At 41.0% G+C, this 26,300-nt stretch overlaps 1 protein-coding gene across 17 annotated transcripts in view; it reads left to right on the forward strand.

Moving 5' to 3' along the window:
• Nucleotides 1-26,300, forward strand: part of LOC138843963 (uncharacterized) — a 291,590-nt gene that overhangs the window by 105,153 nt on the left and 160,137 nt on the right. Inside the window, exon 3 of one of the 17 annotated variants that reach the window (XM_089305473.1) lies at nt 2,242-2,414. The exons of the other annotated variants lie outside the window; for them this stretch is intronic. The gene's annotated coding sequence lies outside the window, so the exon portion shown is untranslated. Of the gene's footprint in view, nt 1-2,241; nt 2,415-26,300 lie in introns of those variants that run through there. 17 annotated transcript variants of the gene reach the window in all.

Below are 26,300 nucleotides of genomic sequence, written 5' to 3' on the forward strand. Positions count from 1 at the left end.
GTTGAGCTGAGACCTTCAGAGGGCTGAACAGTAGGATGAGGTGGCAGAATGGTCCCTGATTCTTCTATGTCTAACCAGATTCCCTTCCTTCCTCGTTTCCCACTATGTTTGCTCTAACTCCTTTGCATTTCCACTCTACAATAGCAGAGACAAAATCCTTCTGACTTTGGATTTTTGTAAGTAAACAACATCCAGCTTCCTGTTGAGCCATCATTTGTCTAGCAAATTTCACAGCCTCAAGCACCCATTGAGCCCTAAAGTGTTCCCTCCCAGTGTTAGATAGTGCAATGTTTTCTCCCTCGACATTGTTTATCATAAATGTAATTGCACTGGCTATATAATATGCCATTGTGTATGTAGATAGTTTATTAAAACAATTCCATTCAGTGATACATTTTGGTTATTTCCCTTTGTGTGGAAATGTTGCGCAATAAATGCATTTAGGTATTAATATTTTTCCATTTTTTGATTATTTCCTTAGGAGGATTTTCTCACTATAAAAATTATTGCTGCAAAAAGAAATTTTTGTGTGGTTCCTGGTGTATAACACCAAGCCACTTTTCAAAGCAGCAATTCTAATTTACAAAAATCAATCAGGCTGATATCCTTTAAGTAATTATTTCCTAGTTGTTCATTGGGTGTTTTTCAGTTGTTTGGCTTAATTTAAACAGAATTCAATGAAAGCCTATGTTACCGGCTTCACCTTTTAGTAACAAGCATCAAACATCCTATCGTAATAATAAAATATAAATATTGTATGTTCCAGGGAGTGCATCTTCATTAAATCATTCTGTTCTCCCAGTCAGTAAAGGCCTTAAGTAATCTCTTTTTAAGTCTTTAGTGATTTACCTTATAACTGTAACTAAAGGGAATATTCATGCAAATTACAAGCCGGATCTGTGGACACACTACAGGGTAATCACTGGAGCAATATTGTTTTTTGGATTCCTTTCACAGGAGGGTCATATTTATTTCATTCTAGAGATTGAGAATCTGTATCTTAGTAGAGGCTGCCCAGGTGAGGGTAGCCTGTGGTTTTGGGTGCCATTACAATGTGTTATTATGGAGCACCTTTTTGTCTGTATGACTGTCAAGAACTTACATATTACCATGCTTCTTAAACTTTATGCTTTTTTGAGTCTGCTATATATCCCGCTTCCCGTGTTGTATTGTTCTCTCCCTTTTTAATTCTATCAGTTAGTATTAGCAGACACTAGTCTTGTTTATATGATCCCTTTGACTCTTAGTCCTATCATTATGATCAATTGTGAACTGAAATTGATCACTTGGACTAGTGAGATGGCATTGGTACATGCCACCTTGATGGGATTGAATTGGAATCCCCTGGCATGTTTCAGAATCAGCCCTTAAGGCATTCGGATCTGGCTGAAGAGCCCATGAGAGTATTTTAAGCATGGAAAGCCAAGACACTCTGGCAAAAAAAAAAAAACAAAAAAACAAACAAACAAAAAACAACTATATGAAAGATCTCTGTGAGTGAGATCCCAGTGGAAAGAACGGGCCATCAAAGAAGGAGGTACCTTTCTCTGAAGGGAGGAGAGAACTTCCAACTTTGACCATGGCCTTGTCTAAATATGATCAGAGCCGGTGAACTCAAAAGGCTTCCATAGCCTTGGCAACTCATGACAAGAGCCTAGGGTGATTACTGATGACATAAATAAGAGTGTCAATTTGTTAAGTCAACAACAGGAGTCACTGTGCACTTATTCCTCACGCAGGATCTGTCCTTAATGTGTTGTACAATGTGAATTAATGCTATAACTAGTACTCAAACAGTACTTTATGGTTTTGTGTTTCTGTGTGGGTGCAAACTGTTGAAATCTTTACTTAATAGATACTAAACTGATCTTCCGTATATAAAGAGAATTGAAAATGAATCTTGATGTGAATGGAATGGGAGAGGGAGCGGGAGATGGGAGGGTTGCAGGTGGGAGGGAAGTTATGGTGGGGGGGAAGCCACTGTAATCCATAATATGTACTTTAGAAATTTATATTTGCTAAATAAAAGTTAAAAAAAGAAAATAAAAACTTTAGGCTTCTTACTCGCATCCCAAAAATCAAGAATTACTTGACAACAGAACTCCTAAATTTACTGATTCTGAATTAAAATTTGTATTAGAGGTCGATGTTTGGTGAAATATTGAAGACACTGCTTGGGATGATTGTATCTCCAATCACAGTGTCTCAGTTTGAGTCTCAACCCCTGGTTTTCCTATCCAGCTGCCTGCTGATGCACACCCTGGGACATAGAAGGTGATGGCTCAAGCACTTAGATTCTTGCTACTCACGTGAGAGAACCAGATTGAACTACATGCTCCTGATTTCGACTTGGCCCAGCCCTGTATTTTGCAAGCAATTGGGGAATGAACCAATAAACGGACATTTTCTCTGTGTGTGTCTCTCTTGGGTATCTCTGCCTTTCAAATAAAATTAAAACAGATTAATTAAAATTAAAATAGTGTAAAATTCATAATGGAATTTAAATGTTTTGGCAGATGAAGTGATTGTCAAAAGAAATTATTAACATTTAATTATCATGTTTAATATACTATAGCTCTACAAATATCACAAATATGTTGAAATTTAAGACATGAAATGTATAATAGAGACCCAAGATGATCGACACAATGGTATGCCACTCTAGAGTGAGCTAGTGTATGTTTTAAGCATCAGATTAATAGCATTCATTGATGAATTCGTTGCAGCCCACCAATTCCCAAATAGGTTGGTTCTCTTTACTGTGAAGTATTTTGCATGTAAATATGCATGTGTATGTATCAGAAAAAAATGAGAAGAGAAGAAAAAAAACTTTGTTGCTATTTTTCCATTTTTGTTTTATAATTTGTAGTGTTATAAATTATTACAATGTGAAATATTTAAATGAGGCTAATTAGCATATGGCTCATCTCAAATGCTTATTTTTATGGTGAGAGTATTTGAACTTTATTCTCTGAGTAATTTAGAAATGTAGAGTGCATTATTATTTGTATATTTACCATTCTGTGCAACATATATCAAAGAAAAACATTTCTTAAGAGCGTTGTCTCTCCATCCTCCCCACCTTTCCTGCCTTTGGTTACAACTATTTCACCCTCTGCTTCTTTGAATTTGATCATTTCAGATTCCACAATTAAGTGAAAATGTATGGTATTTGTCTTATTTCACTTAGCATAATGTTCTCCAGTTCTATGCATGCTGTTTGAAATGACAAAATTGACTTCAAGTGCTGAACAGTATCTGATTGTATGTATTTACTGTATTTTATTTATTTGCTCATTGATTTTTATACACTTAAGATGATTCTGTAACTTAGACATTGAGAATATTGCTGCATTAAATATGAGATTGAAGACATCTCTTTGATGTACTGGCTTTGCAGCTTTTTTTTTTTTTTAGAAGTATGATGGAGACTCACACAGTAATTCTTTTTAAAAGGGGCCTCCATTCAGTTTTGGATAATGGCTCACCAACAGTGTACAAAGATTCCTGTTTGTCCATATCCTTGCCAAACTTTCTATCTCTCAACTTTAGGGTAAAAGCCATTCTGATAGGTGTAAGATGATAGCCATTGTGTTTTTAATTTGTATTTCCTAATGAATTGTATTGTTGGTATTTTAAAAAATGATTTGTTTGTTTATTTGAAAGTTGGAGTTGCAGAGAGAGGGGGAAAGAGATCTTTGATCTACTGGTTTACTCCCCAGATGGCCACAGTGGCCAGGGCTGGGCCAGGCCAAGCCCATAAGCCAGGAGCTTTATCCAAGTCTCCCATTTGGGTGCCTGGGGCCCAAATACTTGCTGCTTGTCCCGGGCCATTAGCAGGAAGATGCATCAAGAGTAGAGTCTCTGGGACAGGAAATGGCACCTGTATAGGATGCTGGTGTGGCAGGCACAGCTGTGTTCATTGTGCCACAACGCCAGCTCTGGCGTTTCTCATGTGTCTCTTGGCCATTTGTAGGCCTTCTTTTTAAGAAATAACTATTTAGAATTGCTGCTTGTTTGATTTCAGATTACTTGTTTTCTTTCTATACAGTTGTTTGAGTTCCTCACATATTTTATTATTCTTAAAGAGTAACTTATTTATTTGAAAAGGAGAGAGAGAGAGAGAGAGAGAGAGAGAGAGAGAGACCTTCCATCTGCGGGTTCATTCCCCAATGGCTGAAGCTGGGCCAGACTGAAGCCAGGAGCCTGAAATTCCATCTGTGTATCCCACATGGGCAACAGAAACCCAAGTACATGGGCCATTTTCTGCTGTCTTCCCAGGTGCATCAGCAGGGAATAGATTAAAACCAGAGCAGCCAGGACTCAAACCAGCACCCTTATGCCAGAATCTGAAGAAGTGACTTAATCCACTGCGCCACAGTGATGGTCCCTAAAGGACTGACAGACAATTTTGACAGCTTATGCAAAATATATGTGTGTGTATATATATATATATATTTTTTTTTTTTTTTACAGGCAGAGTGGACAGTGAGAGAGAGAGACAGAAGAAAAAGGTCTTCCTTTGCCGTTGGTTCACCCTCCAATGGCCGCCACGGCAGGCGCGCTGCGGCCTGCACACCGCACTGATCCGATGGCAGGAGCCAGGTGTTTCTCCTGGTCTCCCATGGGGTGCAGGGCCCAAGCACTTGGGCCATCCTCCACTGCACTCCCTGGCCACAGCAGAGAGCTGGCCTGGAAGAGGGGCAACCGGGACAGAATCCAGTGCCCCGACCTGGACTAGAACTCGGTGTGCCGGTGCCACTAGGCGGAGGATTAGCCTATTGAGCCACGGTGCCGGCGGCAAAATGTATATATTTTTAAAAAATACTCAGAAAATTGACAGGTAAAGACAAAATTTTGCAATAATCCCCTATGTTTTCAGGAAGTTAACTTTATTTTTAAAATCTACACCCAGAGATAACTACTGGCCCAAGTGGTTTCACTGGTAACTTTTAAGAAGCATTTAAAGAAGAAATAATTGCACATTAGTATGATGTTTCAGAAATTATAGAAGGCTCAGGTGATTTTCAACATATTTTTAGATATCAAAACCTGCTATGGGGCTGGCATACATTAAGCCTCGATCTGTGGTGTTGGCATCCTGTTGGGTGCCAGTTCATGTGCTGGCTGCTCCTCTTCTGATCAAGTTCTCTACTGATGGCTTGGGAAAACAGTGGAAGATGGCCAAAATGATTGGGCCCCTGCAGCCTTGTGGGAGATGCAGAAGCAGGTCCTGGCTTTGGATTGGCCCAGCTCTGGCTGTTGCAGCCATTTAGGGAGTGAACCAGTGGATGGAAGACCTCTCTCTCTGTCTCTCCTTCTCTCTGTCTGTAACTCTACCTCTAAAAAAAAAAAAAAATATAAATATTTTTTAAAAAACCTATGTGGAACAGTAAAAAGTTATAGAACTACAGTCTTAATATAGATGAAGAAATTTTAAATATATAGAAATCAAATCCAGTAAAAAGTAAAATCTAAATTAGCCAGCGCCGTGGCTCAAGGCTAATCCTCCGCCTTGCGGCGCCGGCACACCGGGTTCTAGTCCCGGTTGGGGCGCCGGATTCTGTCCCGGTTGCCCCTCTTCCAGGCCAGCTCTCTGCTATGGCCAGGGAGTGCAGTGGAGGATGGCCCAGGTGCTTGGGCCCTGCACCCCATGGGAGACCAGGAAAAGCACCTGGCTCCTGGCTCCTGCCATCGGATCAGCGCGGTGCGCCGGCTGCAGCGGCGGCCATTGGAGGGTGAACCAACGGCAAAAGGAAGACCTTTCTCTCTCTGTCTCTCTCTCTCACTGTCCACTCTGCCTGTCAAAAAAAAAAAAAAAAAGTAAAATCTAAATTGTCATTTTTTTCTGTCTCCTTTACATCTGCTCTATTGTTGAAACTATTACATTTACTTCTTTTCATTATGGCAATTGTAATTCTTTCATTTTTTACATTTTAAAAATACTTTATAATTTTTAAATATTTTGCCACCTCTGTTACAAATGTAAATTATATGCATTCACAGTTAGACATTTTTTCTTGAAAACGGATATTAATATCAGAGTAAGAGACTCATAAAAATGATCACAATGTAGGGATAGAAGAGTATTTTTTTATTTGCCTGGTGTAGCACTCCCCTAAGTATTTATTGTAAGGACAAAGTGATGGTTTTGAAGTCCTTTAGTCTCTGTCATGGAAAGTCTCTATCCCCTTTATTTCTTTTTCTTTTTCTCTTTCTATCTTTTTCTTTTCTTTTCTTTTCTTTTATTTTTTTTTTGGAGACAGGCAGAGTTAGAGAGAGAAAGGTCTTCCTTTTTCCATTGGTTCATCCCCCAAGTGGCCACTATGGCCGGTGCGCTGCGGCACTCTTGTTTGTGGTGTCAGTAATCACCCTAGGCTCTTGTCATGAGTTGCCAAGGCTATGGAAGCCTTTTGAGTTCCCCGACTTTGATCTTATTCAGACAGGGTCATAGTCAAAGTGGAAGTTCTCTCCTCCCTTCAAAGAAAGGTACCTCCTTCTTTGATGACCTGTTCTTTCCACTGGGATCTCACTCGCAGAGATCTTTCATATAGGTTTTTTTTTTATGTTTTGAGGTCCTCAACTATATTTTTAAAATTTCATTTATTGAGTTTTCTAGCTCCAGTGTTTGTAGCTATTTATTTTTTATGGTCTCATAATTTCTCATTTGTATCATGAATTAGCTTTCTAAAATCATTGAGTTTTCTGTCTATATTCTCCTGTATCTCATTCAGTGTGCTTAAAATTGTTCTTTTGAATTCTAAGGATGCTCAGTGATGTCTATTTTTTTTTTTTTGAGGTCTTTTGCTAGAGACTTAATGTGTTCCTTTGGAGGTATCAAGCTACCTTGTTTTTCATGCTTTCTTATACTCCTGCATTGGTTTTTGTTCATCTGATGAGCCACTTTTTCCCACAAATTTTATTGGGTGATTTTCATAGCAAAAGACTGTGCTGCCGATGAAGTGTCCTAGTCTGTTGGTTGTTCATGCGTGGTGGCTTTCCTTCCAGGTGGATACTTCACTGTAGTGTCCGTACAGCTTCTTCAGAGCTAATAAACCTTGCTCTGCCTGTAGATGCCTCTCTGGTTGAGGCAGGAGAAGTTGTGGGATTTCACCACCAGATGGGATGCAGCTCCCTTTAGCAGTAACTTTTGTTGGCAGCTCTTGGTAAGGTCTACTAGGATGTGAATGTGGTTTGCCCATCAGATTCTGCTGGTCCTGTGAGGACCTGTCAGTTTCTGAGAGCTGCACAGCTGTATTAAAGGGGCTTCTAATGCTGAGGGCAGTGGCATGGGCCTGGTGTCCATATCTCAGGCCCTCAATGGGCCAAGTTTCTCTGATTGGGCTGCTCATCTGTTTCCTGGGGTCACAGGGTGATTGGGAAAACCCAGCTGCCTTCTAGGGGCTTCAGCTGGCTGAGCCATTCAGAAAAGGCTTCTCAGTTGCTTCTTGGGATTGTGTGTGAAAGGGACCACTCCTCTGCATCCATTGGCCTTTATGGGTTGAGCCATTTAGGGCTGGTCATCTGGTTGCTTCCTGATGCTGAGGGGGATATGGGCAGGGCCACCCAGAGACTTTAAAGCTGTTTAATACCTATTTTTAAAAGATCTATTTGGCCAGCGCTGCGGCTCAATAGGCTAATCCTCCTCCTGCGGCGCCTGCATCCCGGGTTCTAGTCCGGGTCGGGGCACTGGATTCTGTCCTGTTTGCTCCTCTTCCAGTCCAGCTCACTGCTGTGGCCCAGAAGTGCAGTGGAGGATGGCCCAAGTTCTTGGGCCCTGCACACGCATCGGAGACCAGGAGAAGCACCTGGCTCCTGGCTTCAGATCAGCACAGTGCGCCGGCCGCTGTGGCCACTGTGGGGATGAACCAATGGAAAAGGAAGACCTTTCTCTCAGTCTCTCTCACTCACTGTCCACTCTGCCTGTCAAAATAAATAAATAAATAGATCTTTTTACTTACTTATTTATTTATTTATCCGAAAGTCAGAATTAGAAAGGAAGACACACAGAGATCTTTCATCTGCTGGTTCTTTCCCCAATGGCTGCAATGGCCAGGGGTGGCCAAGCCAAAGGCAGGAGCCAGAAGTCTCATCTGGGTCTCCCACATGGGTGCAGGGGCCTAGGCACCTGATCCATCCTCTACTGCTTTCCCAGTCACATTGGCAGGGAGTTGGATCAAAAGGGGAGCAGCTGGTACTTGAACCGGCATCTATATGGGATGCTGGCACTTTAGACAGCAGCTTAACTCACTGCACCACAGCACCAGCCCCTAGTTCCCACTCTTTATAAGACCATTATATATCTCCTTGCTCTGCACCGTGCAGTCTATGCTCACTTGATGCTCTACTTGCTAGTGGCTGAAGTCTTCCTCCATGTTGTACTAGCCTAAGTTGATGCAGGGGTACTTGAGGTGGCCCCTTGGCTGCCTGCCTGAAGAGGTTCCAGGGATGCAGTCTACAGGCACTCAACTGAGGGCTGGGGCTGTAACGCTTTTTCCAGAACCGGGATTCACCATTGTGAGCCTGGGGCTGAGATATGACTAAATTCCCTCTTCCTACCCTAAGCTGAAGATACATTTCTTCACACGCGGGGACTTGGGATATGGGAGAAGGATGACTTGGCAACTGTTTCCTCCCTTTGCTTTATACTGTGTAAAGTATACTAATGTCTCTGACCTGGCTTCCAAAGCTCTTAGAAAGGTATCTTGGTGCATGAATAACTGTTCAGGTTGGAAAGGGCAAGGAAATGAATCACCCCCCTCCCCGGATTGGTCCAGTTTCCATTGCTATAATAAGAACATGCTTGAGGCTGAAGGGTTTATAAGAGGATTATTAACTCATGCTTTTGGGGGATTTGAAAGCATGCAAGCAGCTTTGATCCAGCTCTCATGAGGACCTCATGGCATTACTGTGCCAGGAGCACGTGTGAGAGGCAGAGATCATGTGCTGAGTCAAAAGGCCAGAGAGCAGACAGGGATCAGTCTTGCCCTTTTCCAACAATCCTCTCATGAGAACTGAGTAGAGTCCCACAAAACTACACTGGTTCTTCTGAGGGCAACTGCCTGTGACCTAACCGCCTTCTACTAGGTGCCATCTCTTAGAGGTCTACCACTGCCACACTGATGGCTGAGATTCCAGCATGGTCCCCTTTGGGGGACACACTTAAACCACCTGCAAACCACCACGACCCTCTGGAGCTTTCAGAAAGGAATAGATTTTTGCTAAAAATCCTAATTTTAGTCCAGTGAGAATTCTATCAGATGTTTAACCTACAGGATTATAAGATAATAGATTTTTTTACAGTTACTAAGTTTGTGGATAATTTGTTATAGCAACAATGGAAAGCTAATACAGACCACTCCCAGATTAATGTGGTCAGAGTTAGCATTGATTTCTAACTGATTTTTATTTTGTATTGGTTTTTAGGTAAAGAGATGGCCTCAAAGGTCTCATCAGGCCAGGTCTTAACTGTCAAAAGAGGATGATATTTGAGAGGCTCATGAATAATTTGAGTTTCAAAGGTGTCGCACAGCTAGTTGATAGGGGTGATTGTAACCGCATCCTCAGGGTGTCAGCCCCTAGCTGCTTCTCCTATCATTATCACTCTAGTTCCCAGCTTTGACAGACTATGGATGCTTTTGCTGAATTGGCAAAGGCAATTCCCTTTGTCCTTACCTTTTATACTAGAGGTTATAGAAGGCACCATGGTTCCTTGCATGTGACTAGCTAGCAATAAAGTTTTCTAGCACTCTGTCATTTTATGCCCTGATTGAAGATATGAAAGCATGATCTAAGTTATCTAACTTCCAGCAATCAAGAAAAGATTGTAAGAATGTCAAAGACTCCGACCATGATGTCACTGAGTCCCTGGACTAATGGAAGATTTCCTGTAAGGTGAGAAACAAAATCCTATTTGGTGAAGCTTCTGTTAGTTATTTGTTGTAAACTTTGCTGCCAAAGTATTCCTAACAGTTAAAAATCTCCATTCCATCCTTACTGACACCCTACACAATCTATCTCCCCAATCTATTCATAGTCATCCTTAATTTATCTTCTAGAATTTTCTTCCACTATTGGTGCTGATGGGTATCTCTGCCCAACCCACCCAGAAATATCTGAGCCAACTGGTTGGTGCCTTCTATAACATATTCCTCATGTGTCATCACTGACTGCTCACTAGAGTAGCACTATACCATAGAAGTTTCTGTGATGAGGGAAGTTTCCTCTGCCATCTGATACAGTAGCCAGTAGCTACATGTGCTTAAATGTGGCTAGTACAAGTAAGGAATGCAAATTCTAGTTTCATTTCCTTTTAAATAACCTCATGTAGGGAAGTGGATCTATATTGGCCAGCCCAGTATCAGAATATCAGTTCCTTAATGAAAACAGTTCAAACTAATAAGTTCTTTGCCTCCAGCAGATGGGCCAGCATTAAATATATAATAGATAGATCTTAGATGACTTTTAATTACTCTTCATCACTCAAAGCTGCCATTGCCAGTTCGTGCGCCCATAGGAAATGAACAAGTAAAGGAAAAGAAAGAAGTCACGTGAGTATAACTCTGGGAAATGTGGCAACACATGAACCTGTCTAAAGGGATCTGTAGCTTTTCTCCCCAAGCAATACTGCCATATTAAAAGGGGGCTTAGAGTTAAACATTTTTTTCAAGAAAAGCTGAACATTTGGATATTTGGATAAAAGCATCATATTTGTACACAATAAAAATACAAAATTTTGAGATAAAACAGAACTCTAGGAAGCACAAATAAAAGACCTATTGGCCAAATATGGCCTGTGACCCACAAGAGAAACTTGAGATTCTTTCGAAGTTGTCCCTGAAAGGCCTGTAAACATTTCAGGCTGGCCTTGGGCCTCATGTGCTCTGGGACCACCTGCAGTTCCCCAGCCCTGTCCTGTACTCTTGTGATTTGGCTTCTGCCCATCCTTGTTGATTCTATAGCACTTTCCCCCTGTCTTCATATGAAAATCATAATCATTTTTCAGGGCTCAACTCCCATGGCTTGTCTTCAGTGTAGTCTTCTCTGATTCTGCACAAAATCAAAAGACTAACCTAGCTGTTTGCACAGAGAGCTATTGTCTTATTTCTTATGTGGCATTAGTATAAATTGCACACCCACCAGCTTAAATAGTAAGTCCCTCAAGTTTCCAAGCACTGTGCTGGTAACTTGTATAACTAACTGTGCCAAGGGACTTACTTAACTTACCACCTGTGCCACCTCAGGGTTACATAACTCTGTGTGCTACTTCCTTCTCTGGAAAGGATGGGTAATACAATAACTACTTCCTGGAGTGTTAAAGAGTAAAAGGAATTCTGTGTGTAAAGTTCTTAGTTTGGGGTGTGCAGCACAGTGAGTGTCCAGTAGATGTTGGCCCTCATTGTCGCTTCTTACGCTGGAGTATGTCGTGAGAAGATGCTCACTTGCAAGGCAGTGCAAACACAGGCTATGTCTGCTTTTTGGCATCTCTGCACTGGAGAATTTGGGCTTACATTTGATGCTCCACAGTTGATTGTAGCTGTTGTTGTTGTATTCTCCTTCTGAAGCATCTTGATTCACAAAGCATGTCCCTTAGCTCAGTGAGTGCACGCACCTCATTCTTCAATTTCAGATGCTCAGGAAGATGATGGAGGTTCTCTCTGTGTAGCCCGCCAGCACTTCCAAAAGTGAATTCTGCATACACAATAGAACTTCATTTTAAAATCAGATTATCTAGTTAAATTAAGATCCAAATTTGGTGGAAACTCCATGCAACTGGTTCATTTGAAATAGTAAATAGACAAATAATTTTGTTTACATAATGGTGTGACTTAGTGTTAGTATTTTATGTTACAGATAAAAACACTGAAGCAGGAACAGATTGAGCAGTCTATCCAAATTCAAGTGGCTGTTGAAACAGGGATTTAAACTCATGTCTGTTTAAAATCAAATCCTAAGCTTGCTGGGAAGTACCACACTAGGGAGAGGTTGGCCCCTGTTTCTTAGGCAGGGAAAGGGACTAAGGCCAGGATTGGCGATGTGAATCAGCAAGAGTTGGACTGTGAGAGCTGAGACCAAAGTCCAGGGTTTCTTCCCTTGTAGCTAGATGCTTCCCCTTGCATAAGAAGCAGTCTGCATTCAGGAGCACCTGAAAAGAGGGATGGAGAGAAGCAGTGAGGTCAGATACTTTTAGAAAGGACCTTTGAGGCAGTCTGAGCATTGCCTTAAGGGCATCATCATTTGCAGTGATGCGTGGAGCAGGTGCACGGAGCATCATACGTAGTCTGTAGTTGCCACAGGGGAGGAGTGTGGGAGTGTATGCCTGTCCTCCCTGACACCTACACCAAAAAGTAAGGGGCACTGACCTTCAAAAAGTACCCATGTGCCTCTCAGGAGACTCAGCCTGGCGCTTTTTGTTTCTTCACAGGCCTTTGAAAAATCTAAACTGCACAGGGAGGTATGTTTCATGTGCCAGACAGCAGGCACAGTGCCTCCATGAGAAGTGTGTGCCTTTTATGAAGGAATGGCAATCATGACACTGGGAATCCTGTCACTTCTGAGAATTCTTGAGAGTGATAGAAAGTCACCGTAAATCCTATTTTTATTTCCTTGGGGAAATTGGATAAAAACATAAGTTGGTATATACAATATAACATGCCTACAGTAAAGCAGTAAATGCTATGCCACTTCAGAGGCCTGGTAGCTTTATTTCTCTATTGTCTGGGGATTTTAAGAGGTGTTTGTCCTAGAAACTTGAGCACCACAAATCCACAAAATAATCTGACTTCTCAAAAGTCTGAATCACTTTGTCTAACAAGAATCGTTCCACTTGAACTGCTGAATTTCTCTCATCAATCTTTCTTTATTAACCAGCATTTAGTTTAAGGATTCATCCATTAATATTCTTCAAAACTCCATGCTTGGAGGAAGCAGACACATGTTGGCGTCTATGTTCATCTATCTGAGAAATAATCCTCCCCAGATCCTGTAGGGTAGCTGCACCCCACCAACCCTCTCTGGTCGTGTTTATATCCTGTGACCATTTCTCTGGTCGCACATGATTGGACCAAAGATGATACTGACCTCAAGCGGGGCCAATCAGATGCCCCACCATGGGTTTCTGAAATCTGGAACAGATGTAGGGAATGACCTGGTTGGTGAGCTGCTCTCTTAAGGGAGGAGATGGAATCTGGAGACTTAGGAGGATGGCTCGCCAAAGGATGCAAAGGCAAACAAAGCTGTTTGAAGGGAGCATAAGGTGAGAGAGAGGCCAACAGAGGAGAAACTGTCAGGTGGAGGGTGCGAGGAGCAACAGAGTGAGAAACCGAAAGGGACACGTAAGACAGAGTCAGCTACAGATTCAGGGAGGACTCAGGACATTGAGAGAGACAAGAGAGGTAGACCCACAGATTGAGAAATGACAAATTAGTACCTGAGTTTCCTACATCTGTATCAAGTCATGCAGGGACCCAGCTATTTGGGTTTCTCTATACAGAAAACAAAGTGTTCTTCCAGTTCTACCTCCTTTATAATTTGTGCTTTGGTTGTTAAACTGCAAATAAGAATTTTAACAAAGTAGCTTGGCGTTCATTCAAAAAGCCGTTCTCATTAAAAGGAAATAGAAATACAATAAGCTTAAAGCGACACACTGTGGATGTTGAAATATTTAGAGACTGTGTCTCTCTGTATCCATTCAGACACTGTCTAGTTATCCTAGGTTAATAAAGCCTTCACAAGGAAAGGCAACTTCATTCAACACTGTGACTGAGATGGTCATGTCATCGTATGATGAGTGGAGCAAGTTCAGGTACTCAGGTTTAAAGAAAACATAATAGAAATCACCAAAAAAGAAAATCCGCACTTAGCTGGCATTCGAATACTAGAACACAACCATAGTTGCTGAGGCTTTGCCCAAGAAGGGCCTTTGGAAATTAAGGTGGGAGTACACATATTGGTGGGGCCCAGTTGTTGGGAGCAAATGAATAGGGATTGACACATGGTTCCATAGTTGCGTAGTGTGTATAGCATCAATCTGCCATGCTACATGTTGGTCACAGCTGTCCCCCTTCACTTACCCTTGCTCAGTCATTGCCTAAGCACACCATGCAGTCTTCCTGTGCCCTTCCCATAGTGCCTTTTCCTTTGCCTGCAGCGCTCTTACTCTATTCCATGAAAGTGTGCAACTTCCAAGTACAGGCTTCAGACATGGTCCCCTCTGGGGCTTTCTGCAGCCCACCCTGAGCAAATTTGCTCACTTCTTCCTCTGCCGCCTCCTTTGTGCTTGGTGCTAATGCCTATTATATGTTGGGCACCTTTCTGGGTACTGGAAATACAGCAGTTAGCACAATTCTTTATTTTTATGGTGTTTACATTCTACTTTGGAAGATAGGCAGCAGGTGTGTAGCAAATAAATATATAATTTCCAGTTCTTATAAGTGCTGTGAAAATTATGCTGTGTAAGGTGGTGATTGATGGGGAAGAACAGGAGATCTTATTAGAGTTTTTATGTGGTGTGACTTAGTTGTCTCTATGTTTATTCAGCCAACCACGAGCTCTGAAAAGGATCTTAGCCCAGCATATACCAAGTGCTCAATTAATTTGTAATAAGAGGATCTAGTAGAACCATAAATTTCAGTGTTTCACAGTGAAGGGAATGCTCTTCCAGGTTTTATAGAAAGCAGGTGAGCTACAGAGTTAACCAATTTCCCAGTAAATGACTAAAATTATTTTGTTCTCTACAAAATGTATCACATTTTTTTCCTGATTTCATCCAGGAATGTAATTAACCAGAAAGCTCTCAGTATTGGTATGAAACATCAATATTCCATTTGTCAGTTTCATAAATATCAGTGTAGACTTGGCCCCACATTCCACTTTAACCAGTTTCAACTATTTAATGCCATGCTCTCTCATCAAAATCTGCTGTTTATTATCTATGTGCTTACATTATTCTTCCAGTTGCTCATCCAACTAGGTTGTGATTTTTAGTGCAGAGCACCAGGGCTTGTTGTCTGACTTCCATTCCAAATAGTAGGTAATCTGGCTATGGGGAGTCAAGGCTGGAATTTGCTAAGTATACATTTTCAACTCACTTCTCATGAGAACCGTGAAGGTGGAAGTGTAGAACACGCTCAGTAAGCTGAAGCGTGACATTGAAGGAGACAAGATTTTGGCTTTGGAAGACAGCAAAGGACATAGTTTTTTGTTTTTTGTTTTTGTTTTTGTTTTTTTTTTTTTTGACAGGCAGAGTGGACAGTGAGAGAGAGAGACAGAGAGAAAGGTCTTCCTTTTGCTGTTGGTTCACCCTCCAATGGCTGCCGCGGCCGGTGCGCTGTGGCCGGCGCACCGCGCTGATCCGATGGCAGGAGCCAGGAGCCAGGTGCTTTTCCTGGTCTCCCATGGGGTGCAGGGCCCAAGCACCTGGGCCATCCTCCACTGCACTCCCTGGCCACAGCAGAGGGCTGGCCTGGAAGAGGGGCAACCAGGACAAAATCCGGCATCCTGACCGGGACTAGAACCCGGTGTGCCGGCGCCGCTAGGTGGAGGATTAGCCTAGTGAGCCGCGGCGCCGGCCGACATAGCTTTTAAAACCATCTAGAGATCCTTCAAATTTCTGTTCTGCAACTGATCATTAAGCTGTCATTGTACAAATTGATCCCAAGTTCCTCCCCTGAACATGAGGGAAAGGATACTTATTTTGTAGTGTGGCTGCAACAACCACATAGGAGAATACTTGAAGAAGTTTGTGGGAAAATAGAAAGACAGAGTTTGTTCTCGGGTAGCAAGCAACAGATACTGTCTCTGATAACATTAGGCAGAAGAAGTAATTTACTTGTTTAAGTGGAGAGCTCATAGAGTAACAAAGAAAAAGCTGAAAACTAGCTTTAGGGAACAACTGGTACTGAAGCAGTTTTCAAATCATGACTCCAGGGTACATCTTGCCTGATGCTTTTTTTTTTTTTTTAAGATTTCTTTATTTATTTGAAAGGCAGAGTTACAGAGAGGCAGAGGCAGAGGCAGAGAGAGGGAGAGAGAAAGAGAAAGAGGTCTTCCATCCACTGGTTCACTCCTCAAATAGCTGCAATGGCCAGAGCTGAACCAATCCAAAGCCAGGGGCCTAGAGCTACTTCTAGGTCTCCCATGTGGGTGCAGGGACCAAAGGACTTGGACCATCTTCTTCTACTGCTTTCCCAGGCCATAGCAGAGAGCTGGATTGGAAGTGGAGGAGCTGGGACTCCAACTGGCACCCATGTGGGATGCCAGCACTGAAGACTGGGGCTTTAACTCACTGCGCCATTGCACCAGCCCCCTAATGCTGGTTATTATAAGTAGAATTATCTTGAACAGTGGCAATCCACACCTGTTTGCATATTGTGCATGGCTGTTATGCCTTTGCAGTAGCTGGGTCAAATCCTTGAGGCAGGGACCTTACGAGCCACAAAACCTAACATATTTTCTATTTGGCTATTGACAGAAAAAAAGTTGGCAACTCTTGCTCTAAGTAATGAGAATTCATGCACAGCATTTTGCGAATGCTGTAGAAGAGCTAGACCTTTATCAAGCATTTTGAGTCCACGTATGTCTCATTTTGAAATTTGAATTCCTTTGGAGAGAGAGTCTGACCGACTAAACTTGTGTTACATGGCCAGACATTTCTCAGAAAGGGCAGGGTTCTTGGCTCACATTCATTTTAAGGAGGCATCCTCCACTGGGTGAGGCAAAATTCCCTAAAACACACCCAAGGAGCTCTTACTGTAGAACAGAGAATAAGCACCAGGCAGGCAGAAACAACAGATGTGCAGTTTACACACTCCCACACAGCAGCCTTGCAGCAATTCAGATCTGTGCTTCAGCAAAATTAAGATAGAGTCAGTTCTCTGTATCCATGGGTTCCACATCCGAGGACTCAACCAACCATGGATCAAAAACATTTGGGAGAAAATTGCATCTGCTGTAAATATGCACAGACTTTTATTCTTGCCATTATTCCCTAAACAACATCGTACAATTATTTACAGAGCATTTATTAGGTATTATAGATAATCTGGAGTTGATTTAAAGTATATGGGAGGATTTGCATAGGATATATGCAAATCTTAAACCACATTATGTAAAGGACTTGAATACCCACAGATTTTACTGTCTTCAGGTGGTTCTGGAATCAACTCCAGCAGATGCCAAGGGACAACTGTATACACATACACATATTATAAGCCATGGAGCTTTGGATTCCAATGATCTTAAATTTCTCCTAGTTCCAAATGCATTTAAAATAGCCCTGAGCATCAAAACAAAGCAAGAGAAAACAAGTTTGACACTGATAAGCAGAGCATGTCACCTCTCTGAAGCTCAATTTCCCCAACATGCCCTACCTACCTAACAGAGCTGTGATGAGGTGCAGGGTTAGGGTTGCAAAAGATGATCACTAAACATTTGTAAAATAGTCAAGGATCTTGTATGAATAAAAGGACACTGTAAATGGAAAATCATTAGATAAAAGCAATGCATGATTAAGTATTCAAATAGTTTTTACAACAGGGTTTCACAGTTTCTAAATGCACTGCACTGTAATTCATGCAGAGTCTTTGTCCACCATTTCTTTCCATAGCCTACTAGTATTAGGGCACTTCTCCTTTTTCCTCCTTCCATCTCCATCTTCATCTAAAGTGAGTGTGGCCTCCCTTTGGTCACCAGATGAACTTGGACACCTATCTGATATGTGAGATCCTGGGAGGTAGTAGTTGACTTCAGCATGCCTCATGCCTTCTAGGAGATAGATCACGCATCAAGGTCAGTTTATTGTGAATGGAAGGGGAGAGGTAGTGGGAGATGGGAAGGTTGCGGGTGGGAGGGAAGTTATGGGGGGAAAAGCCATTGTAATCCATAAGCTGTACTTTGGAAATTATATTCATTAAATAAAAGTTAAAAAAAAAACTTTAGGCAAGTTAGACTCTGAATAATATAGCCTCCATTGCTTTCTTGTACTATGTCAGTGTCACTTCCATCATCATAGCACCCCAGTTATATTTTATTCAATTGTAGCTGTTAACTTAATAATTTTGTATTCCTCACTAATGCTCCCAATTCTCTGGGATATACAGCCCTGAGGGTCTTCAGTGTTTGGGGTTCTATCTGATGATAATAATGACCACAAACCCCTAGTTTGAACCCAGCATCATGCTGAGACCATGTATATTTCATATTTCTGGTATAAGGTTCTTATCATTGTATCACAAATAGGAAAATAAGGAAAAGAAATTTTATACAACAGTCTCAAATTCATCAAGCTTAGGAGCACTGGAATTTAGATTCTACTCAGACTGGCTCATATTGGAGTTCTTTGTTGAAAAATGCTGTCATTTACATCCTTGGCCATATCCAGCAAAATAGAGCACCAAGTTTACTTGGATCAGAAAGAAAAGGAAATATAGAAAACTATAATGTGTTCAAATGAAATGAAGTTGTGAATAGGATTAGAAAGAGGTTGCAGACTATGACTGGGTGGCACCTTTAGATAAAGAAATGCAGAAAGAATTATTTACTGCTTCAACATGGAGACTCAAGAAGCCAAATGGAAAAATATACTTGAAATCTGTGTTGCATGCCTCTGTCTTTAAGCTGAATGTTTAGATCTTATATTTGACTTCTGTAAAACGCCATCATTTTTACCACTTTTTAACCATGTCATTGGTTTCTGATAAAAAAAGAGAGAAGGATAGGAAAGAGAAGTTCCACAATTTGCCTTTTCCACAAAGAGGGCAATGCTGCATCTACCTGAAAATTGCCTTGCCCTCCTGTCAGTGGTTTATGAGCAGAGCTGGAAATGTGGTTGAAGATACACAGTAGGAAATAGGAAAGGCCTGATCCTGTCCTGGAAAGAATGCCACTCACCAGTCAGTCACAGGCATGGCATGACTGATGTCAGCACAGCAATGGCATGGATTGGTTGCTTCTCACCCAACCAATCAATAGCACTGACCTTTGGAAAGCTGAATCTGCACTTCCAGTACCTTCATGACTCTGTAGCTTGTGTCATGATTCTCCAGCTGGTTGTCTCCTGGATGGCTCCATTTGGATGTCACATTCAGCATACCACAAATATATATATATATATATATATATACACACACACACATATATATATATATATATATATATATATATATTCCATATAAATTGCTCTGGATTCTCCATTCCTGTAAACAGCAGAATCACATACCTAGTTACAGAAGCTAGAGTTCTTGGAGACTCATTTTTTTTCTTTCAAATTACAACCATTCCATCAGTACATCCTATCAGTTCCACCATGAAAATCTATCTTTTTAAAAAATATTTATTTATTTATTTATTTGAAAGGCGGTGGGGGGCGGGGAGAGAGTCAGTCTTCAATCTGCTGGTTCAATTCCCAATTGGCTGCAATGGCCGGAGCTGTGCTGACTTGAAGCCAGGAGCCAGGAGCTTCTTGCGGGTCTCCCACAGGGATGCAGGAGCCCAAGAACTTGGTCCATCTTCCACCGCTTTCCCAGGCCACAGCAGAGAGCTGGATTGGAAGTGGAGCAACTGGGACTCAAACTGGCATCCATATGGTATGCTGGCAGTGTGGGCGGCAGCTTTACCCACTATGCCACAGCACCGGCCCTGAAAATACATCTTGCATCTGTCTAATCTCTGTTAATTCTAAAACATAATCATTACTCTCTTTGTCCTCAGCAGTATACTCTTCATTTCATTCTTTTAAAAGGCTTTACTTATTTATTTTATTCAAAAGGCTGTGGAATAGTGAGAGAAGCAGAAAGGGAGAGGGGGGAAGAAAGAGGTGGGGAGGAGGAGGAGAAGGAAGAGGATGAAAGAAAAGAGTAAGGAAATGTTGATCTATTTCTCTCTTTCCACTGAATCACTTCCCAGATGCTTGCAACACGGAGCACCCAGGTCTGGGCCAGACTGAAGTGCAGAGTTGGGAATTCTGCCTGGTCTCCCATGGGCAGAGCACAGACCCAAGTATTCGAGTCATTACCTGTTGCCTCCCAGAGTCTGTATTAGCTGGCATTTGGAACGGAGAGTGAAACAGTCTCCATCCTCACAATATAAAGGCAGAAGTGACCTTTCTAAAGCATAGTGTCAGATCCCATCAATTCCTCTTTAGTCTATCATTGCTTGCCTTGGAATTTAGAGTCAAAGCCAACCCCTTTCACTGGGACCCTTGTTTTCCAGGAGTGGCTTTTTGTTTGGGACCTTCCTGCACGCTTTTTTTTTTTTTTTTTTTGACAGGCAGCGTTAGACAGTGAGAGAGAGACAGAGAGAAAGGACTTCCTTTTTCCATTGGTTCACCCCCCAAGTGGCCGCTACGGCCAGCGCGTTGTGGCCAGCACACTGCACTGATCTGAAACCAGGAGCCAGGTGCTTTCTACTGATCTCCCATGTGGGTGCAGGGCCCAAGGACCTGGGCCATCCTCCACTGCACTCCCGGGGCCACAGCCGAGAGCTGGACTGGAAAGGAGCAACCGGGACAGAATCCGGTGCCCCAGCCGGGACTGGAACCCGGTGTGCTGGTGCCGCGGGCAGAGGATTAGCATAGTGAGCCACAGCACCGGCCCCTGCATACTCTTTTACTTGCTGGTCTGGGCTTCATCCTACTCTCCAAGCTTAGTTTCCTGCACCAAGAACATTTACCAAGTCAGATTGACCTGTTTGTTTGTCTCATAGTGTCCTGTTTGTTCCTCTGTAACACTTACTGTAGGATTATTAGCTGTTTGCTATTTTTTAAATTCATGTTTCCCCTGTCAGACTGCAAGATGGTTTGCGGGTGTGGACAGAGGGAGAGCTCACCTGTCTTGTTCATCAGTAATCTCCAGCCCTGAGCAAAGCACCAAGCACATAGGGGACACTTCATAAATATTAAACGAGTAAATGAATGTTTGTCCAAGCCTGCCTTAGATTCATTATGGTTTCTGTTGTTCCATTTCTTGTTTTGTCAGTTCCTTCCTCCCATCTGCTTAGAGATTCATAGTTAGCAAAGCCTTGTCATTGTCTTCCTCTCGCCTATGAAGAGAGAAGAGAAGCTGAGCTCAGTCCTTTCTATGTAACTGAAGAAAATAAGGTTTGGGGAATGTAAGGCTTTGGATCTAAGGCTTAAGAACAATAAGAAAGTGACAAAACTACAACTAGAACTCAAGACTTCAGATTTCTTCTCTCCTTCTCTTAAGTCTCAGTTGATTCCTTGACCCTTTTATCCAGGCAGCTAATTGTTATTAGCATAGAATTAAAAACACATTGAAATAAAAGAAAAAGACTGAAAAAATAAACAAAAAGCATAAGTTCTATTTAGTCTTGGTTCTGTTGCTAGTGTTATCAAGTAACAAGCAATTACGAGTGGCTTATGTATTCTGCTCTAAGAAAAGCTATGCATAAGAGCTTGTCCCTGGAATTCCAGAATTAGACATTCTCCTCAGGTCCCTTGAAGATTTATTACCAGTGAGGCATTATCATGTGTAATAAAGCTAGCTTCATTGACTGCAGCAATGATGGAAAGTAATTAAAAAGCTGTGGCCATACTAGATTTTAATTAGTATAATGGACATGTCTAAAATGCAGGTATATCCATTTATTATTCTGTTAGAGTTCCATATTTTCTAAAACATTAATTTGAAAAAAGGATGTCTCAAGATAGAACGTGTACATATAATGGATTAAACACAGACACTGTTTTGAGTTTTAGCCGAGGAACGTTAATATTTTCAGAGATTTCATCTAGGTAATTTTTCATGAAAAGTTTCTGCTGTCATAGAGTTACATAAGTCCTTTCTTCATTAGCTTCAACTTATCTTAAAGTTTGTAGAAAAGCCCTTCCGCACTGTGACTGGACATGGCCATTCAGATAGCATGCCTGATTCATTCATTCATCTTTGTCTTTGAAAATAAAATGACTTCAGCAGAAGCATGATTCTTCCCCCTCTAATCACAATTCTTGTCTCACCTAATGATAATCTGATCCACAAAAATAACTATATAAGTTCAAAAATTTAAGAGTGGGCTAATCTGGTTAAGCTACATATAATGATTGGCTTATCAAATGTGGGTTGTCAAGATGGACATCAACAAACTCTCCCATCATTGAATGCACATGTCACTAATCCCACCAAGAGATGACACCTATTTTTTCTTTCTCTTAAGTCTGGGCTCACCTTGTGAGTTGCTTCGGTCAGTAGAATGTCATAAATATTATACTATATTTTTTAAAGAAGATTTATCTATTTATTTGAAAGAGTTATGCAGAAAGAGGAAGAGACAGAGAGAGAGAGAGAGAGAGGGAGAGAGAGAAAGAGAGAGAGAGAGAGAGAGATCTTTCATCTGCTGGTTCACTCCTCAAATGAGTGGGCCTGGGGCTGAGCCAGGCTGAAGCCAGGAATCAGGAGCTTCCTGTGGGCCTGGGTCTCCCACAAGAGTGCAGGGGCTCCAGTATTTGGACCATATTCTGCTGCTTTCCCAGATGCATTATCAGGGTGCTGGATCAGAAGTAAAGCAACTGGGAATTTAATCAGCTCCTATATGGGATGCTGGCATCACAGGTGGAGACTTGATCTGCTACACTGTAGTATCAACACATATACCATAAATTTTTGATAGGAGTTCTTAAGAATCTCAGCAGCTTTTTTTGTCCTATTGGAATCTAGTTCACTTATAGAGAACTCGGCAGGTGCAACTCACTTTTGGGGGGACTAAACAGATGGAGCAAGGAGCCCAGCTCTCTCTTGGTATTTCTGTCATCCCGGCCGAGGCACAGACATGCCAGTGAAACTATCTTACATGCCTAAACCACATTTTCTTGAATTCTCAAGTTCAGGCATTGTCCACTGGTTTCCCCTTTAAAGAAGTGAAGATCTGGGGACCATTACATTCCATTCCTCTTGCCGCTGCCCTTCTCAATATAATTATATCAAGTCTTTGATTAACTACACATCAGTGCTTTTATTATTATGACTATGTAAATATTTCTGCTCAGATGATGCGTTATTATTACACTTAATTTCTTAAGCCACTTTGGTTTCACCTACAGTTTATACTTAATTTTTTTATTGCTCAGTTTAAGTAAATCAATGAACTATTCCAATGCCTACAAATAATCCTTCAAAACTCTTCTGTACAATTTTTCCTGTGTCAAACTTGTAATCTCTTGCTTTCCATGTAGTCTTAAATACATTATTCCTTGAATCCATTGCTTTGCTCCAATCTGTGCCACCATCTCTCTAGTACACCTTGAACCCTGGATTTTCCCTTAACCCTAGTTTGAGAATTCCCATAAACTTTGCTGGAGAACCTCTTTTCTGGATTCCATTACACTGTCTTAGATAATTATTTAAATTTTGTCAGGACAAATAAAAATAGCATATTGAATGTAATTATTTTGAAATAGGAAAGTCTGAAAATGTCTTTTCCTTTCCTTGTTCTTGACTCACAGTCTGGCATGTGTAAAATTCTAGGTTGAAAATAATTTTCCCTGAGGCTGGTGTTGTAGTGCAGCAGGTTAAGCCACCATCTACTATGCAGCATCCCATATGAGAATAGGGTTGAATCTGGCTGCTCTGCTTCCAGTCCAGTTCCCTGCTAAGGCTCCTGGGAAAACAGTGGATGATGGCCCTAGTACTTGGGACCCTATACCCACATAGGTGTCCCAGATAGAGTTACAGGCTTCTGGCTTTGGCCTGGCCGAGCACAGTCATTGTGATAATTTGGGAAGTGCACTAGAGGTTGGAAGATATCTATAGCTCTCTCTCCCCCTCTCTCTCTCCCTCTTTCCATACACAGATTGAATGGCTTCTCTAAAGTGTTTCGTAATCTTTGATTTTTAGAGTGAGATAGTAAAAAGATGAATGAAAATTTGGAGACATAGTGGGGCTTATCAATTGGTAGTCTCATTTTAGATTTCATGGACAGTTGGATATCATATTAAGGATCCCCTGCAAATCTCTTAGGGACCATTCAGTTTCTCTGGATAAAGATCTCTGAACCTTGTGGTTGAGGCTAAGGTTAAGCAGATACACGTTGGTTCATAAGTGCTTTGGTTTGAAAATTTATGGAATACAGAAAAAGCAGTGTTCAAAGGAAAGTTTATAGCAATTGGTGCCTACATCAAAAAATTAGAAAGTAAGTCACCAAATAAATCACCTATCAATGTATCCAAAAGGCCTAGAAAAACAACAGACCAAACCCCAAATTAGTAGGATGAAAGAAATAATCAAAATTAGAGAAAATAAATAAAATTCAAACAAAATTACAAAAGATCAGTGAAATGAAGAGCTTGTTTTTTGAAAAATATAAACAAAATTCACACACCGTTAGCCCAACTAATGAAAAAAAAAGAGAAGACCCAAATAAAAAAATTAGAGATGAAAAATAAAATGCAGTAACAGATACCACAAAAATAGTAAGAATCACCAGGAATACTATGAAGAGCTAAATACTAACAAATCAGGCAAACTGGAAAAAATGGAGACTCCTGGACTCAATTATCTACCAAAATTGAGCCATGAATACATAGAACCAATTACCCAGATGGAGACTGAATCAGTAATAATGACCTTCCCAACAAAGAAATGCCCAGGTCCCAATGGCTCCACTGCTGATTTAAATCAAACATTTAAAGAACTAATTTCAGGTTTTTTTAAGCTATTCAAAACAGTTGAAAAGGAGGTTATCTTCTCAGATTCCTTCTATGAAGCCATTATTACCTAAATTCCTAAGCCAGAAAAAGAAACAGCAGAGAAGGAGAATTATAGACCAATTTCCCTGATGAAGACAGATGCAAAAACACCCAAAAAATACTAGCCAGTGGAATCCAACAACACATCAGAGAAATCATTCACCCAGGCCAAGTGGGATTTATCCCTGGTATACAGGGATGGTTCAATATCCACAAATCAATGTGATACATCACATTAACTTAGGTACAAAAACCATATGATTACCTCAATAGATGCAAAGAAGGAGCATATGATAAAATACAATATCTTTTCATGATGGAAAACTTGTGCAAATTAGGCATAAAAGGAACATTCCTCAAATAATCAAGGCAATATATGACAAAACCACAGCCAACATCTTACTGAATGGGAAAAATTGAAGGTTTTCCCACTAAGATTCAGAACCAGACAAGGATGCCCACTGTCAACATTGTTATTCAGTATAGTCCTGGAAGTTTTATCCAGAGCCATTAGGCAAGAAAAAGAAATCGAAGGGAAACAAATTGGAAAGGAGGAAGTCAAACTATCCCCATTTGCAGATGATGTGATTCTATACATAGGGGACCCAAAAGACTCCACTAAGAGACTACAGGAACACATAAAAGATTTTGGTAAAGTAGCAGTATAGAAAATCAACATACAAAAATCAATGGCCTTTGTATACACAGATAATGCCTATGGCTGCAAGTAACTTCTAAGATCAATCTCATTCACAGTAGCTACAAAAAATTAAATATCTTGGAATAAATTTAACCAAGGACATCAAATATCTCTATGATGAAAATTACAAAAGATTAAAGAAAGAAAAGACATAAAAAAGTAGAAAAATCTTCCATGTTCAAGGATTAAAAGAATCAGTTTCATCAAAATGTCCATAATACCAAAAACAGTCTATAGATTCAACGCAATTCCAATCAAAATACCAAAACCTTCTTCACAGATCTAGAAAAAAAATGGTGCTAAAATTCATATGAAAACACAAGAGACCCCCAAATAACTAAGGTAATCTTACACAACAAAAACAAAGCCAGAAGCATCACAGTGCCAGATTTCAAGATATACCACAGGGCAGTTATAATCAAAACATCTTGGTATTGGTACAAAAACAGATTTGTAGACCAATGGAACCAATTAGAAACTCTAGAGATCAAGCTACATATCTATGACCAATTTAACTTTGACAAAGGAGCAAAAATCAATCCCTGGTGTGAAGACAGTCTCTTCAACAAATGATGCTGGGAAAACTGGATCTGTGTATGCAAAAGTATGAAACAAGACCCCTGCCTTACACCTTACACAAAAATCCACTCAAAATGAATCAAATACCTACATTTACAACCCTGCACCATCAAATTACTAGAGAACATTGGGGAAACCCTAAAAGTCATTGGTATAGGGAAAGACTTCTTGGAAAACATCCCAGGAGCTCAGGCAATCAGAGCCAAAATTGATAAGTGGGATTACATCAAAGCTTCTGCACTGCAAAAGAAACACTCAGCAAAGTGAAGAGGCAACATACAGAATGGAAGAAATTATTTGCAAGCTATGCAACTGATAAAAGATGAA

Source organism: Oryctolagus cuniculus, chromosome 10 (genome assembly GCF_051225735.1).
Source record: "Oryctolagus cuniculus isolate XC-2025 breed Fujian yellow rabbit chromosome 10, ASM5122573v1, whole genome shotgun sequence".
Classification (NCBI taxonomy): domain Eukaryota; kingdom Metazoa; phylum Chordata; class Mammalia; order Lagomorpha; family Leporidae; genus Oryctolagus; species Oryctolagus cuniculus.